Source organism: Bubalus bubalis, chromosome 3 (assembly GCF_019923935.1).
Source record: "Bubalus bubalis isolate 160015118507 breed Murrah chromosome 3, NDDB_SH_1, whole genome shotgun sequence".
Lineage (NCBI taxonomy): Eukaryota > Metazoa > Chordata > Mammalia > Artiodactyla > Bovidae > Bubalus > Bubalus bubalis.
In genome coordinates this window covers 81,406,686-81,420,134 of record NC_059159.1, presented here as the reverse complement: position 1 = coordinate 81,420,134, position 13,449 = coordinate 81,406,686, and positions in this window count along the sequence as shown.

Below are 13,449 nucleotides of genomic sequence, written 5' to 3'. Positions count from 1 at the left end.
GTTAGATATGACTGAGCGACTGTACTGAAGCATACAATATTTTCTAAGTAAATTTTAAGTTAAATATTTCCACTACAATATTGGCTTAAATAAGTGGCATGATGACAAAATCGACAGACTAAATAAATAGAAGCACTGAAATAAAGGGAAGGCAAAAAGCAAAATATGTAGGAAAAGTATCTCAAAATTTGCAATATAATATGCATATCTCCCCTTGCTTGTTTAAAAGAATTCCCACCATAGCCTTTATTCCATTAAAAAGGGTAAGTATTATGACATAGGACAGGTGGTGTGTTTACATCTTTGATCATACTATAAACTTAATTTTCATTGCAGAAGAAACTATTGGAAATGTAATAAAAACATAATGAAGTCAACATTGTTGCTTACCAAGTGGGATTTTGCCTCACAGTTAATTGGATGTCATTGTGAAATGCTGACAGAGAACAGAATGGAGGGAGAGACTTAAAGAGAAAATGATTTTATCTAAGCATTTGTATTTTCATAAGTAGCTTTTACCATCTGGGTATTTGCAACCATATAGATAAAATACATAGCTAGGTGAGGTTTTTGCTTTTCATCTAGATTCCCCTGTATCCTCTCCAGGGCTTAGACAGAAATGGACATTCAATAGGTACTTGATAAATACTCAATGATTAATATTTGCTATCCTGTAGCAAAAATCACAGGCTCTCTCTGAAACTGAATCGATTGGAGATTCAATATAAAAATGTCAGCCAGCTTTTTTCATTTATTTTTCGTCTTTGTAAAAAGCTTTTTTGAATTTTTTAAGTTTTATCTAGATATAATTCATATACATACCATTTGCCACTTAAAAGTATACAATTTAATGTTTTCTTATTCTATTCACAACAATCATTAACAATTAAATTTACATTTTAGTTCCCTCAAAAGAAATCCAGTACATGCTATCAGTTAACACTGATTTCCCCATGCCTATCTCTGCCAGTCCTAACCAACCACTAGTCTACTTCCTGTCTGCAATCATTTGCCTATTTTTGATATTTCATATAAATGGAATCACAAAATGTGTGACTTTTGTGATTCCCATATTTCATTAACATAATATTATTAATCTTCACCCATGTTTTAACATGTATCATCTATGTGTATTGCCAAATAGTATTCCACCTATATAGATATATCAGGTTTTATTTATCCATTCATCAGTTGATAGACATTTTTGGTTTATTGTAAACAATGTTGCTATGAAAACTGACCACATTTTTGTGTGGATATTTGTTTTCATTTCTCTTGCATATTTACTCAGTACAGTTGCCGGGCTGTACAATAACTCTGTTCTTAACCTGTTGAGGAACTACTAGACTGTTTTCCAAAGTGGCTATACCATTTCGAAATCTCACCAGGAGTATGCTGCTGCTGCTACGTCGCTTCAGTTGTGTCCGACTCTGTGCGACCCCAAGGACAGCAGCCCACCAGGTTCCTCTGTCCACAGGATTCTGTACGCAAGATTACTGGATTGGGTTGCCATTTCTTCCTCATCACCAGGAGTATATGAGGGTTCTAATACTTCTAGTATTATAGGCCTTCTGTGCCTGGAATAAAGAGTTTTCCCAGTAAGTGGAGGCTGAGTGGGGGAAGAGAGAGACAGTCTGTCAGGCCTGCTCTGCTTGTCTGAAATTAGAGCTTCTATAAAATGGAGTTGGTAGAGGATGAGAAAGACCAGCAGCCTGCTCTTTCTGGAGTGAAACCATAGGCCCAGGCTGGAAGCTGGGGAGGAAAGGAACCCTTATGTTCTTAGTTGTACACATTGAAAGTAGAACTTTTGAGGCAAAAAGAGGTGAAGGGAAAGAGTGGCCCAAATGCCACAGACTCCCTATTCTTACCAAGATTAAGTAAATTTTCTTGAATAAATAATTCTCCATTCTCTATGTGTCTTTAGGACAATTCCAAAGACTTAGAATGGTGGTTTTCTGTATATATAATTTTCACCAGTTAAATTGTTGATTAACCATGTTGTGTTAGTTTCAGGTGTACAACAAAGTTATTCAGTTACATATACAAGTATCCTTTTTCAAATTCTTTTCCCTTTAAGGTTATTCCAGAATATTGAGCAGAGTTTCCTGTGCAATACAGTCGGCCCTTATTGGTTACCTATTTTAAATATAAGAGTATGTATGTATCAAACCCAAACTCCCAATCTATCCCTCCCTTCGGGCTTTCCCTCCTGGTAACCACAAGTTCATTTTGATGAGTCTGTTTCTGTTTTGTGCATTTCATTTTTTAGATTCCACATATAAGCAATACCATATGCATTTTTCTTTCTCTGTTTGACAGTCCACTTAGTATGAAAATCTCCAGGTTCATCCATGTTGCTAAAGATGGCATTATTCCATTTTTTAAATGGCTGCTTAATATTCTGTGGTATAAATGTGCCACATCTTCTTTATTCATTCATCAGTGAACATTTAGGTTGCTTCCGTATCTTGGCTGTTGGAAATAGTGCTGTGGAGAACACTGGAGTGTATGTATCCCTTCGAACCTGTTTTTCTCTGGATATGCCCAGAAGTGGGGTTGCTGGATCATATGGTAGCTCTATCTTTAGTTTCTTAAGGGGATTCCCTCACTGTTCTCCTTAGTAGCTATGCCAATTTACATTCCCAACAACTGTGGGGGAGGGTTCCCTTTTTTTCCACATCCTTACCAGTATTTATTGTTTGCAGACTTGGATGATGGCCATTCTAATTGGTGTGAGGTGATACCTCACTGTAGTTTTGATTTGCATTTCTCTAATAATTAGCGATGTTGAGCATCTTTTCCTGTGCTTCTTGGCCTCTGTATGTCTTCTTTGGAGAAATGTCTATTTAGGACTTCTACCATTTTTTTGTTTGGGTTGTTTGTTTTCCTGATATTAAGCCACATGAGCGGTTGCAAATTTTGGAGATTAATCCCTTGTGGGTCACATTATTTACAAATATTTTCTCCCATTTTCTATGTGGTCTTTTCATTTTGTTTATGATTCCCTTTGCTGTGCAAAAGATTTTGAGTTTAATTAGGTCCCATTTCTTTATTTTTGTTTTTGTTCCGTTACTCTAGGAGATTGATTGAAAAAGATCTTGCTGTGATTTGTGTCAAAGGATCTTACACCTATGTTTTACTCCAATAGGTTTTTTATAGTATCTTGTCTTACATTTAGGTCTTCAATCCATTTTGAGGTTATCTTTGTGTTTGGTGTTAAAAAATGATCTAATTTCTTTTTTTTTTTTTTTTTTTTTTTACATATAGCTGTCCAGTTTTCCCAGGACAACTTATTAAAGAGATTGTCTAAGCCATTATATAGTTGCCTCCTTTATCATAGACTAATTGGCCACTGATGCATGGATTTATTGCTGAGTTTCTATACTATTCCATTAATCTATACTTCTGATTTTGTGCTAGTACCATACTGTTTTGATGACTGTCTTTGTAGTGTAGTCTGAAGACAGAAAACCTTATTCCTCCACTCTGTTTTTGTTTTTTTTCCTTCTCAAGAGGGCTTTGGCCATTCATGGTCTTTTTTTGTCTCCATACGAATCTCAAGAATTTTTTGTTCTAATTCTGTGAAAAATGCCATTGGTAATTTTACAGAGATTGCATTGAATCTGTAGATTGCTTTGGGTAGTACATTTTGGCAATATTGATTCTTCCAATCTGAGAACAGAGTGTATCTTTCCTTTGTGTCATCTTTGATTTAGTTCATCAGCATTTTACATTTTTTGGAGCATTGGCCTCTTTGTTGTTTTTCTTCAGTTGCCCAGTCATGTCCGACTCTATGCAGTCCCATGGACTGCAGCACATCAGGCTTTCCTGTCCCTCACCATCTCCCAAAGTGTGCCCAAGTTCATGTACATTGCATTGGTGATGCCTTCCAGCCATGTCATCCTCTGATCTCCTTCTGCCCTCAAATTTCCAAATATCAGGGATTTTTTCCAATGAGTCAACTGTTTGCATCAGGTGACCAAAATACAGGAGCTTAAGCCTCAGAATCAGTCCTTCCAATGAATATTCAGGGTTGATTTCCCTTAAGATTGACTGGTTTTTGATCTCCCTTATGTCCAAGGGACTCTCAGGAGTCTTCTCTAACACCACAATTCAAAGGCATTGATTCTTTGACACCCTGCCTTCTTTATGGTCCAGCTCTCATGACCACTGGGAAGACCATAGCCTTGGTTATAAGGACCTTTGTCAGCAGAGTAATGTCTCTGCTTTTCAACACACTGTCTAAGTTTGTATAGCTTTCCTGCCAAGAAGCAATGCTTTCTGATTTCATGGCTGCAGTCACCATCCACAGTGATTTTGGAGCCCAGGAAGAGGAAATCTGTCACTACTCTCACCTTTTCCCCTTCTATTTGCTACGAAGTAACAGGGTCATGTGCCATGATCTTAGTTTTTAAATATTTAGTTTTAAGCTAGCTCTTTCACTCTCTTCCTTCACTCTGATTAAGAGGATCTTTAGTTCCTCTTTGCTTTCTGCCATTAGAGTGCTATCATCCACATATCTGAGGTTGTTTGTGTTTCTCCTGCCTATCTTGACTCCAGCTTATAACTCCTCCAGCCTGGCATATCTCATTATGTGTGCAGCATATAGGTTAAACAAACAGGGCAACAGCAGACAGCCCAGTCGTACTCTTTTCTCAATCCTGAACCAATCAGTTTTTCCAGACAGGGTTCTCTGTTGCTTCTTGACCCGCATATAGGTTTCTCAGGAGACAGATAAGATGCTCCCGTATCCCCATCTCTTTAAGAGGTTTACACAGTTTGTTATGACCTACACAGTCAAAGGCTTTAGTATAGTCGATGAAACAGAGGTAGATGTTTTTCTGGAATTTGTTGCTTCCTTTATGATCCAGCGAATGTTGGCGGTTTGAACTCTGGTTCCTCTGCTTTTCTAATCCCAGCTTGAACATCTGGAATTTCTTGGTTCACATAATGCTGAAGCCTAGCATGCAAGATTTTAAGCATGACCTTTCTAGCATGGGAGAAGAGTGCAATTGTCTGATGGTTTGAACATTCTTTAGTGCTACCCTTCTTGGGAATTGGGATGAGGGCTGACCTTATCCAGTCTTTTGGCTACTGCTGGGTCTTGCAGATTTGTGGAACATATTGAATGTTAACACTTTAATAGCATCATCCTTTAGGGTTTTGAAGAGTTCCACTGGAATTCCATTGCATGCACTATCTTTATTAACAGCAGTGCTTCCTAAGGCCCACTTGACTTCACACTCCAGAATGTCTGGCTCTGGGTGACTGACCACAACATTGTAGTTATCCGATTCATTAAGATCTTTTTTGCACAGTTCTTCCATGTATTCTTTCCATCTCTTCTTGATCTCTCTAGCATCTCCTAGGCCTCTGTCATTTTTATCCTTTATTGTGCCTATCTTTGGGGAAAAATGTTCCTTTGATATTTTCAATTTTCCTGAAGAGATCTCTATTCTTACCCCTTCTGTTGTTTCCTCTATTTTTATATGCTGTTCATTGAAGAAGGCCTTCAATAATAATGAAGTGTCATATCTAATACTAAACCTACCTAAAGTGTTATTGTTGTTGTTATTCAGTCATGTCCAACTCTTTGTGACCCCATGGGCTATAGCACATCAGGCTTCCCTGACCTTTTCCATCTGCCAGAGCTCACTCAACTCATGTCCATTGAGTCAGTGATACCATCCAACCATCTCAACCTCTGTCATCCCCTTCTCCTCCTGCTTTCAATCTTTCCCAGCATCAGGGTCTTTACTAATGAGTCGCTTCATATCAGGTGGCCGAAGTATTGGAGTTTCAGGTTCAGCATCAGTCCTTCCAATGAATATTCAAGATTGATTTCCTTTAGGATTGACTGGTTTGTTTTCCAAGGGACTGTTTGCATTCCAAAGGACTCTCAAGAGTCTTCTCCAAAACCACAGTTCACAGCATCAAATCTTTGATGCTCAGCCTTCTTTATGGTTCAACTCTCATATTCATACATGACTACTGAAAAAAAAAAAAAAACATAGCTTTGACTACATGAACATTTGTCAGCAAAGTAATATCTCTGCTTTTTATACAATGTCTAGGTTGATCATAGCTTTTCTTCCAAGGAGCAAAAGTCTTTTAATTTTATGGCTGCAGTGACCATCTGAAATAATTTTGGAGCTCAAGAAAATAAAGTCTGTCACTGTTTCCATAGCTTCCCCATCTATTTGCCATGCTTCATCCAGCTTGGCATTTCGCATGAAGCACTATGCATATACGTTAAATAAGCAGGGTGACAGTACACAGCCTTGGTGTGCTCCTTTCCCAATTTGGGACCAGTCCATTGTTCCATGTCTGATTCTAGCTGTTGCTTCTTGACCTGCATATAGATGTCTCAGGAGGCAGGTAAGGTGGTCTGGTATTCCTATCTCTTGAAGAATATTCCAGTTTGTTGTGATCCACACAGTCAAAGGCTTTAACATAGTCAATGAAGCAGAAGTAGATGTTTTTCAGGAATTGTCTTGCTTTTTCTATGATCCATGAATATTGGCAATTTGGTCTCTGGTTCCTCTGCTTTTTATAAATCCAGCTTGAACATCTGGAAGTTCTTGATTCACGTACTGTTGAACTCTAACTTGAAGAATTTTGAGCATTACTTTGCTAGTGTATGAAATGAGTGCAGTTGTGTGGTCGTTCGAACATTCTTTGGCATTGCCTTTATTTGGGATTGGAATGAAAACTGACTTTTTTCAGTCCTGTGGCCACTGCTGAGTTTTCCAAATTTGCTGGCATATTGAGTATAACACTTGCACAGCATCATCTTTCAGGATCTGAAATAGCTCAGCTGGAATTCCATCACCTCCCCTAGCTTTGTTCATATTGATGCTTTCTAAGGCCCACTTGACATTGCATTCCAGGATGTCTAGCTCTAGGTGAGTGATCACACCATCATGGTTATCTAGGTCAGTAAAATCTCTTTTGTATAGTTCTTTTGTGTATTTTTGCCACCTCTTCTTAATATCTTCTGCTTCTGTTAGGTCCATACTGTTTCTGTCCTTTATTGTGCCCATCTTTGTATAAAATGTTCCCTTGGTATCTCTAATTTTCTTGAAGAAATCTCTAGTCTTTCCCATTTTATTGTTTTCCTCTATTTCTTTACATTGATCACTTAGGAAGGTGTTCTTATCTCTTCTTGCTATTCTTTGGAACTCTGCATTCAGATGAGTATATCTTTTCTTTTATTCTTTTCCTTTCACTTCTCTTCTTTTCTCAGCTATGTGTAAGACCTCCTCAGAGAACTATTTTGCCTTTTTGCATTTCTTTTTCTTGGGGATGGTCTTGATCACCACTTCCTGTATAATGTTACAAACCTTGTCCATAGTTCCTCAGGCACTCTGTCTATCAGATCTAATCCCTTGAATCTATGTGTTACTTCCACTGTATAATCAAAAGGGATTTTATTTAGGTCATACCTGAATGACCTAGTGGTTTTCCCTACTTTCTTTCAATTTAAGTCTGAATTTTGTTATAGAGTTCATGAATCTAAGCCACAGTCAACTCCTGGTCTTGTTTTTGCTGACTGTATACAGCTTCTCCATCTTCACTGTAGGAGACAGGAAGAATAAAAGAAAAGCAGGCCCCAGCAAGGTCCACAAAGGATATTTATAATTATTGATAAACTGGATGCTATAAGGCATGAGACTCCTGGAACAAGTGCAGAGGGAACAGTTCATAGTTTTGAAAACAAGATATGATCCTGGGGTCAGAAAATCGACCCCAGACTCTTTCTCAACTGGCATCTCAGAGTCACATGTTTTACATATCTGGTGGAAAATCTATAGATAAGAATATCAGTCTTAGTTTCTGATTTGTTATTGATTACTGTTTCTTAGTAATCAATGTTCCTTACTGTTTCTAACTCAGTGGTTAATGATCACTTTGTTCTTTGGCCCTGAAGGCCACATGAGTTATAGCTTAACTCCCTGCATATTCTTTCCTTCATGGCTGAAAGTATAGTAAAGCTGGCTTGGGTTCAGTTTCGGCACCTTCACCTTGGAGCCGTGTTGGTCCCCTGATCCTTGCTTTTCACTGAATTCTTGTGTCTTGTTTCTCATTCACCCGCTGAATCTTGCTTTTGGAAACCCTGCTTGTTGAGCCAATCCTGACAATCACCTCAAAGGATATAAACAATCTGACTTCCTTACTGATCATCTGGTGAGGTCCATGTGTAGAGTCATCTCTTGTGTTGCTGAAAGAGGATGTTTGCTATGACCAGTATGTTCTCTTGGCAAAACCCTGTTAGCCTTTGTCCTGCTTCATTTTGTATTCCAAGGCCAAACTTGCCTGTTACTCAAGATATCTCTTGAATTTCTAACTTTTGCATTCTAGTCCCATGATGAAAAGGGCATCTTTTTTGGTGTTAGTTCTAGAAGGTCTTGTAGGTCTTCATAGAATCGTTCAGCTTCCACTTTTTTGGCATTAGTGTTTCAGGGATAGACTTGGATTTCTATGATACTGAGTGATTTTCCTTGGAAATGAACAGAGATCATTTTGTCATTTTTGAGACTGCTCCCAAGTACTACGTTTCAGACTCTTTTGTTGACTATGAGGGCTACTCCATTTCTTCTAAGGGATTGTTGCCACAGTAGTAGATAAAATGGTCATCTGAATTCACTTCGCCCATTCCAGTACATTTTGGTTCACTGATTCCTAAAATGTCAATGTTTACTCTTTCCATCTCCTATTTGATCATTTCCAATTTACCATGATTCATGGACCTGACATTCCAGGTTCCTATGCAATATTGTTCTTTACAGCGTTGGACTTTACTTTCACAACCAGACACGTCGATAAGTGGGTGTTGTTTCCACTTTGGCTTAGCCTCTTCATTACCTCTGGAACTATTTCTCTGCTCTTGTCCAGTAACCTATTGGGCAGCTACTGACCTGGGAAGTTCATCTTTCAGTGTCATCTTTTTGTCTTTTCACACTGTTTATAGGTTTCTCAACACATAAACAAGAATGCTGAAGTAGTTCCCCATTCCCTTCTCCAGTGGACCATGTTTTGTCAGATCTATCCACCATGACCCCTCCGTCTTGGGTGGCCCTACACGTTATGGCTCATAGTTTCATTGAGTTAGACAAGGCTGTAGGCCATGTGATCAGCTTGGTTAGTTTTCTGTGGTTGTGGTTTTCACTGTGTCTGCCCTCTGATAGATATGGGTAAGAGGCTTGTGGAAGTTTCCTGATTGGAGGAACTGGTTGTGGGGAAACTAGGTCTTGCTCTGATAGGCAGGACCATGCTCAGTAAATCTTTAATTCAATTTTCTACTGATGGATGGGGCTGTGTAATTGTAACCTCCTTCAAAAAGGCTTATGCCAGCATGCCCTGTGGCTCCCAGGACTGTTGTACTCAGTGCCCCTGAATGTGGACCCACGCCTCTGCCGGAGACACCTGGACACTCACAGGCAACTTGGGCTCAGTCTCTTGTGGGGTCGCTGCTCCTTTCTCCTGGGTCTGGTGTGCACAAGGTTTTATTTTTGCCCTCCAAGAGTCTGTTTCTCCATTCCAGTGGAAGTTCTGTAATCAAATCCCACTGGCTTCCAAAGTCAAATCCCCTGGGGGTTCTCAGTCCCTTTTCAGGGTCCCTAGGTTGGGAAATTTGTGGGGGCCCTAGAACTCCTGCAACAGTGCAAGATCTTCTTTGTTATAATTGTTCTCCAGTTGTGGGTCGTTTGCTCGGTGGCTCTATGGTGGGGCTAATGTTGACCTCCTCCAAGAGGACTTAATGCCACACACTGTGCCTCCCAGATCTGCTGCAGCCAGAGCCTCTGTCTCCGTGGCAGGCCACTGCTGACCCGTGCCTCTGCAGAAGACACTCAAACACTCAAAGGCAGGTCTGGCTCAGTCTCTTGTGGGGGTCACTACTCCTTTCCCTAGGTCCTGGTGTGCACAAGGGTTTTGTGTGTACCCTCTGAGCATCTCTGGTGGGTATGGCAATAGATTCTAAATGGGATTTCGCCCCTCCTACCATCTTGTCAGGGCTTCTCCTTTGCCCTTGGACACATGTCATCTTTTTCTGGTGGGATCCAACATTCTCCTGTCAGTGGCTGTTTAGCAGCTAATTGTGATTTCAGTGTTCTCACAGGAGAAGATGAGCACACGTTCTTCTACTCTGCCAGCTTAAATCTTAAAGTATTAGTATTAGGCCTTCTTGTCTCTCCCTGCTATTCTTTGGAACTCTGCATTTAGTTGGATGTACCTTTCCCTTTCTTCCTTGCTTTTCACTTCTCTTCTTTCTTCAGCTGTTTGTAAAGCCTTCTCAGATAATCACATTGCCATCTTGCTTTTCTTTTTCTTTGGGATGGTAGTGTTTGCTGCCTCCTATACAATATTACAGACCTCTGTCCATAGTTCTTCAGGCATACTGTTTACTACATCTAATCCCTTAAATCCATTTGTCAGCTCCACTGCAGTTTCATAGGTTTATTCCTATGTATATTTTATTATTTTTGATGTGATGGTAAATGGGGTATTTCCTGTAGTTTTTCTTTCTGAACTTTCATTTTTAGTGTATGAAAGTGCAACAGATTTCTGTGTATTAATTTTGTATCCTGCAACTTTACCAAATTCATTGATGAGCTCTAGTAGTTTTCTGGCAGCATCTTTAGGATTTTCTATGTACGTATCATGTCATCTGCAAACAGTGATAGTTTTACTTCTTCTTTCCCAAGTTGGATTCCTTTTATTTCCTTTTCTTCTCAGATTTCCATGGCTAGGACTTCCAAAAATATGTTGTGCAAATGGATATCCTTGTCTTGTTCCTAATTTTAGAAGAAATGCTTTCAGCTTTTGTCCATTGAGTATGATATTGCTTTAGCTTTGTCATATATGGACTTTATTATATTGAGGTATGTTTCCTCTATGCCTATTTTCTAAAGAATTTTTATCACAAATAGATGTTGAATTTTGTCAAAAACTTTCTCTGCATTTATTGAGATTATCAGGTTTTATTCTTCAATTTGATGATGTGGTTTATCACATTAATTGATTACTTGATCATCATGTATGATCAATTTAATGTATTATTGCATTGGGTTTGTTGATGTCTTTGCATCTATATTCATTGGTGATATTGGCCTATAATTTTCTTTTTTACTGATATTTTTGGTTTCAGGATCAGGGTAATGGTGGCCTCATAGAATGAGCTTGGGGACATTCCTTCCTCTGTAATTGTTTTTTGGAATGGTTTAAGAAGAACAGGTGCTAGTGCTTCTCTAAATGTTTGATAGAATTGGCCTGTGAAGCTATCCTGTCCTGGGCTTTTGTTTGATGGGAGTTTTCAAATCCTAGTTTCAATTTCAGTACTTGTGAGTAGTCTGTTCATATTTTCCATTTCTTCCTGGGTCATTCTTGGGATTTTGTCCCTTTGTAAGAATTTGTGCATTTCTTCTAGGTTGTCCATTTTATTGGCAAATAGTTGCTTGTAGTGTCTTATGATCCTTTATATTTCTATGGTGTCCATTTTAACTTCTCCTTTTTCATTTCCAATTGTATTGACTTAAGGCTTCTGACTCCTCTTCTTGATGACTCTGGCTAAAGGCTTACGGATTTTGTTTAACTTTTCAAAGAACCAGCTCTTAGTTTCATTGATCTTTTCTGTTGTTTTCATTGTCTCTATTTCATTTATTTCTTCTTTGATCTTTATGATTTCTTTTCTTCTGCTAACTTTGGGTTTTATTTATTATTCTTTCTCTACTTTCTTTAGGAGAATGGTTAGGTTGTTTGAGATTTGTCTTGCTTCCTGAGGTGAGATTGTTTTGCTATAAACTGCCCTCTTAGAACGGCTTTTGCTGCATGCTATAGGTTTTGGATCATTGTGCTTTCATTTGTCTCTAGGTATTTGTATCTATCCTCCAAGAGTGGAATTTCCATTTCCCCCAGTCTTGTGAAATTCTTGTGATCAAACCCCACTGACTTGCAAAACTGGATGTTCTATGGACTCCTCATCCCATTGCCAGATCTCCAGGCTGGAGAATTTGACATGGAGCTCAGAACTTTCATTCCTGTGGGAGAACTTCTGTGGTATAATTACTTAACAGTTTGCAGGTCACATGCCTGGCAGGTATGCAGTTTGATTTTATCATAATTGTGCCCCTCCTACCATCTCATTATAGCTTCTTCCTTGACTTTCTTTCTGGATATAGGTCATCTTTTTTGATAGGTTCCAGAAGTTTTTTGTTGTTGTGATGACTGTTGAGCAGTTATGGTAAGTCCCCTACATACTAATGAATTTTGTTCTGAGAGTGTCTTCATAAGTCTAACTAAGTTGACCTAGTTACCCAACTAATGTAATCAGATATAACAGGTTTTTAATACTTTTTACACAAATAATACACAAAAAACAAACACGAAAAAGAAAATAATTTTAATCTTACAGTATAGTATCTTGAGCAGTGTAATACCAGCTTTATCACCACTGCTTTTACACTTGCTTCCAGATATCCTAGGCTTGAAATAAAGCTGCTGTACTGCTATACTTTATACAGTGCTATACGATAAAGTATACAAAGCACAACCACTTGTAGGGGATGCACTCATGTCACAATAGGCTCCAGACACAAGAACTAACTTACATGATTGAATGTATGAACTCACACTCACATTTTCAAAAGTTCACAACTTGAAGGTTCATATGCAGGAGACTTACTATAGTTGTGATTTTGGTGTTTTTTAAAAAACAGGTGAGCTCATGTCTTTCTACTCCATGATCTTGTTTCCTTTCTCTAAACTGTACACTTCTAAATAACTCATAGGGCAAATAAGAATTCACACAAGAAAAATATTTTCAAATGATTGCAGTTAAATTAATACTTAGTAAGAAATTTACAGTTTTAAACCTTTATATGTGAAAAAATGCAAGATCTAAGTTTCCACTATACTCCAAAAATGGAGCAAAGAAACCCAAATGGTCAAAGAAAAGAATAAAGAACAGAAATCAACAAAATAGAAGAAAAATCATAGCTAAAATAATTCTATTACCATATACATACAAAGATATTGTTAAAAAAAAGAAAATCACAGTACAAAATTCCTTAGGCATATCAATGCAAAATTCCGTAACTATATTAGCAATGAAGACATTAAGATCACATAATAAGGAAGATGTGAATACCAATAATATGTGTATTTAAGAAATAGATGGTGATTTAAAATAACCCTGTTGTCCTCTTTTCTGATGGATTCTTATCTGTGGTAGAAAGGTCAATGTGATTCCACAAGCTATTGAGGTAGTGATTGTGAAAAATGAAATATTGAATGTATTCTTAATGGGAAGCATTAAATGTGGGAAACTGGGGACTAGAAAATCTGAGATTCTAGAGTAAAACCTAGAGTACGATCAGGGAAATGGTGATAGGGTTTGTTCTAAGGTCATGATTTAATAAATATTCTGCTAGATTTCCTTCTAGTGGGTCT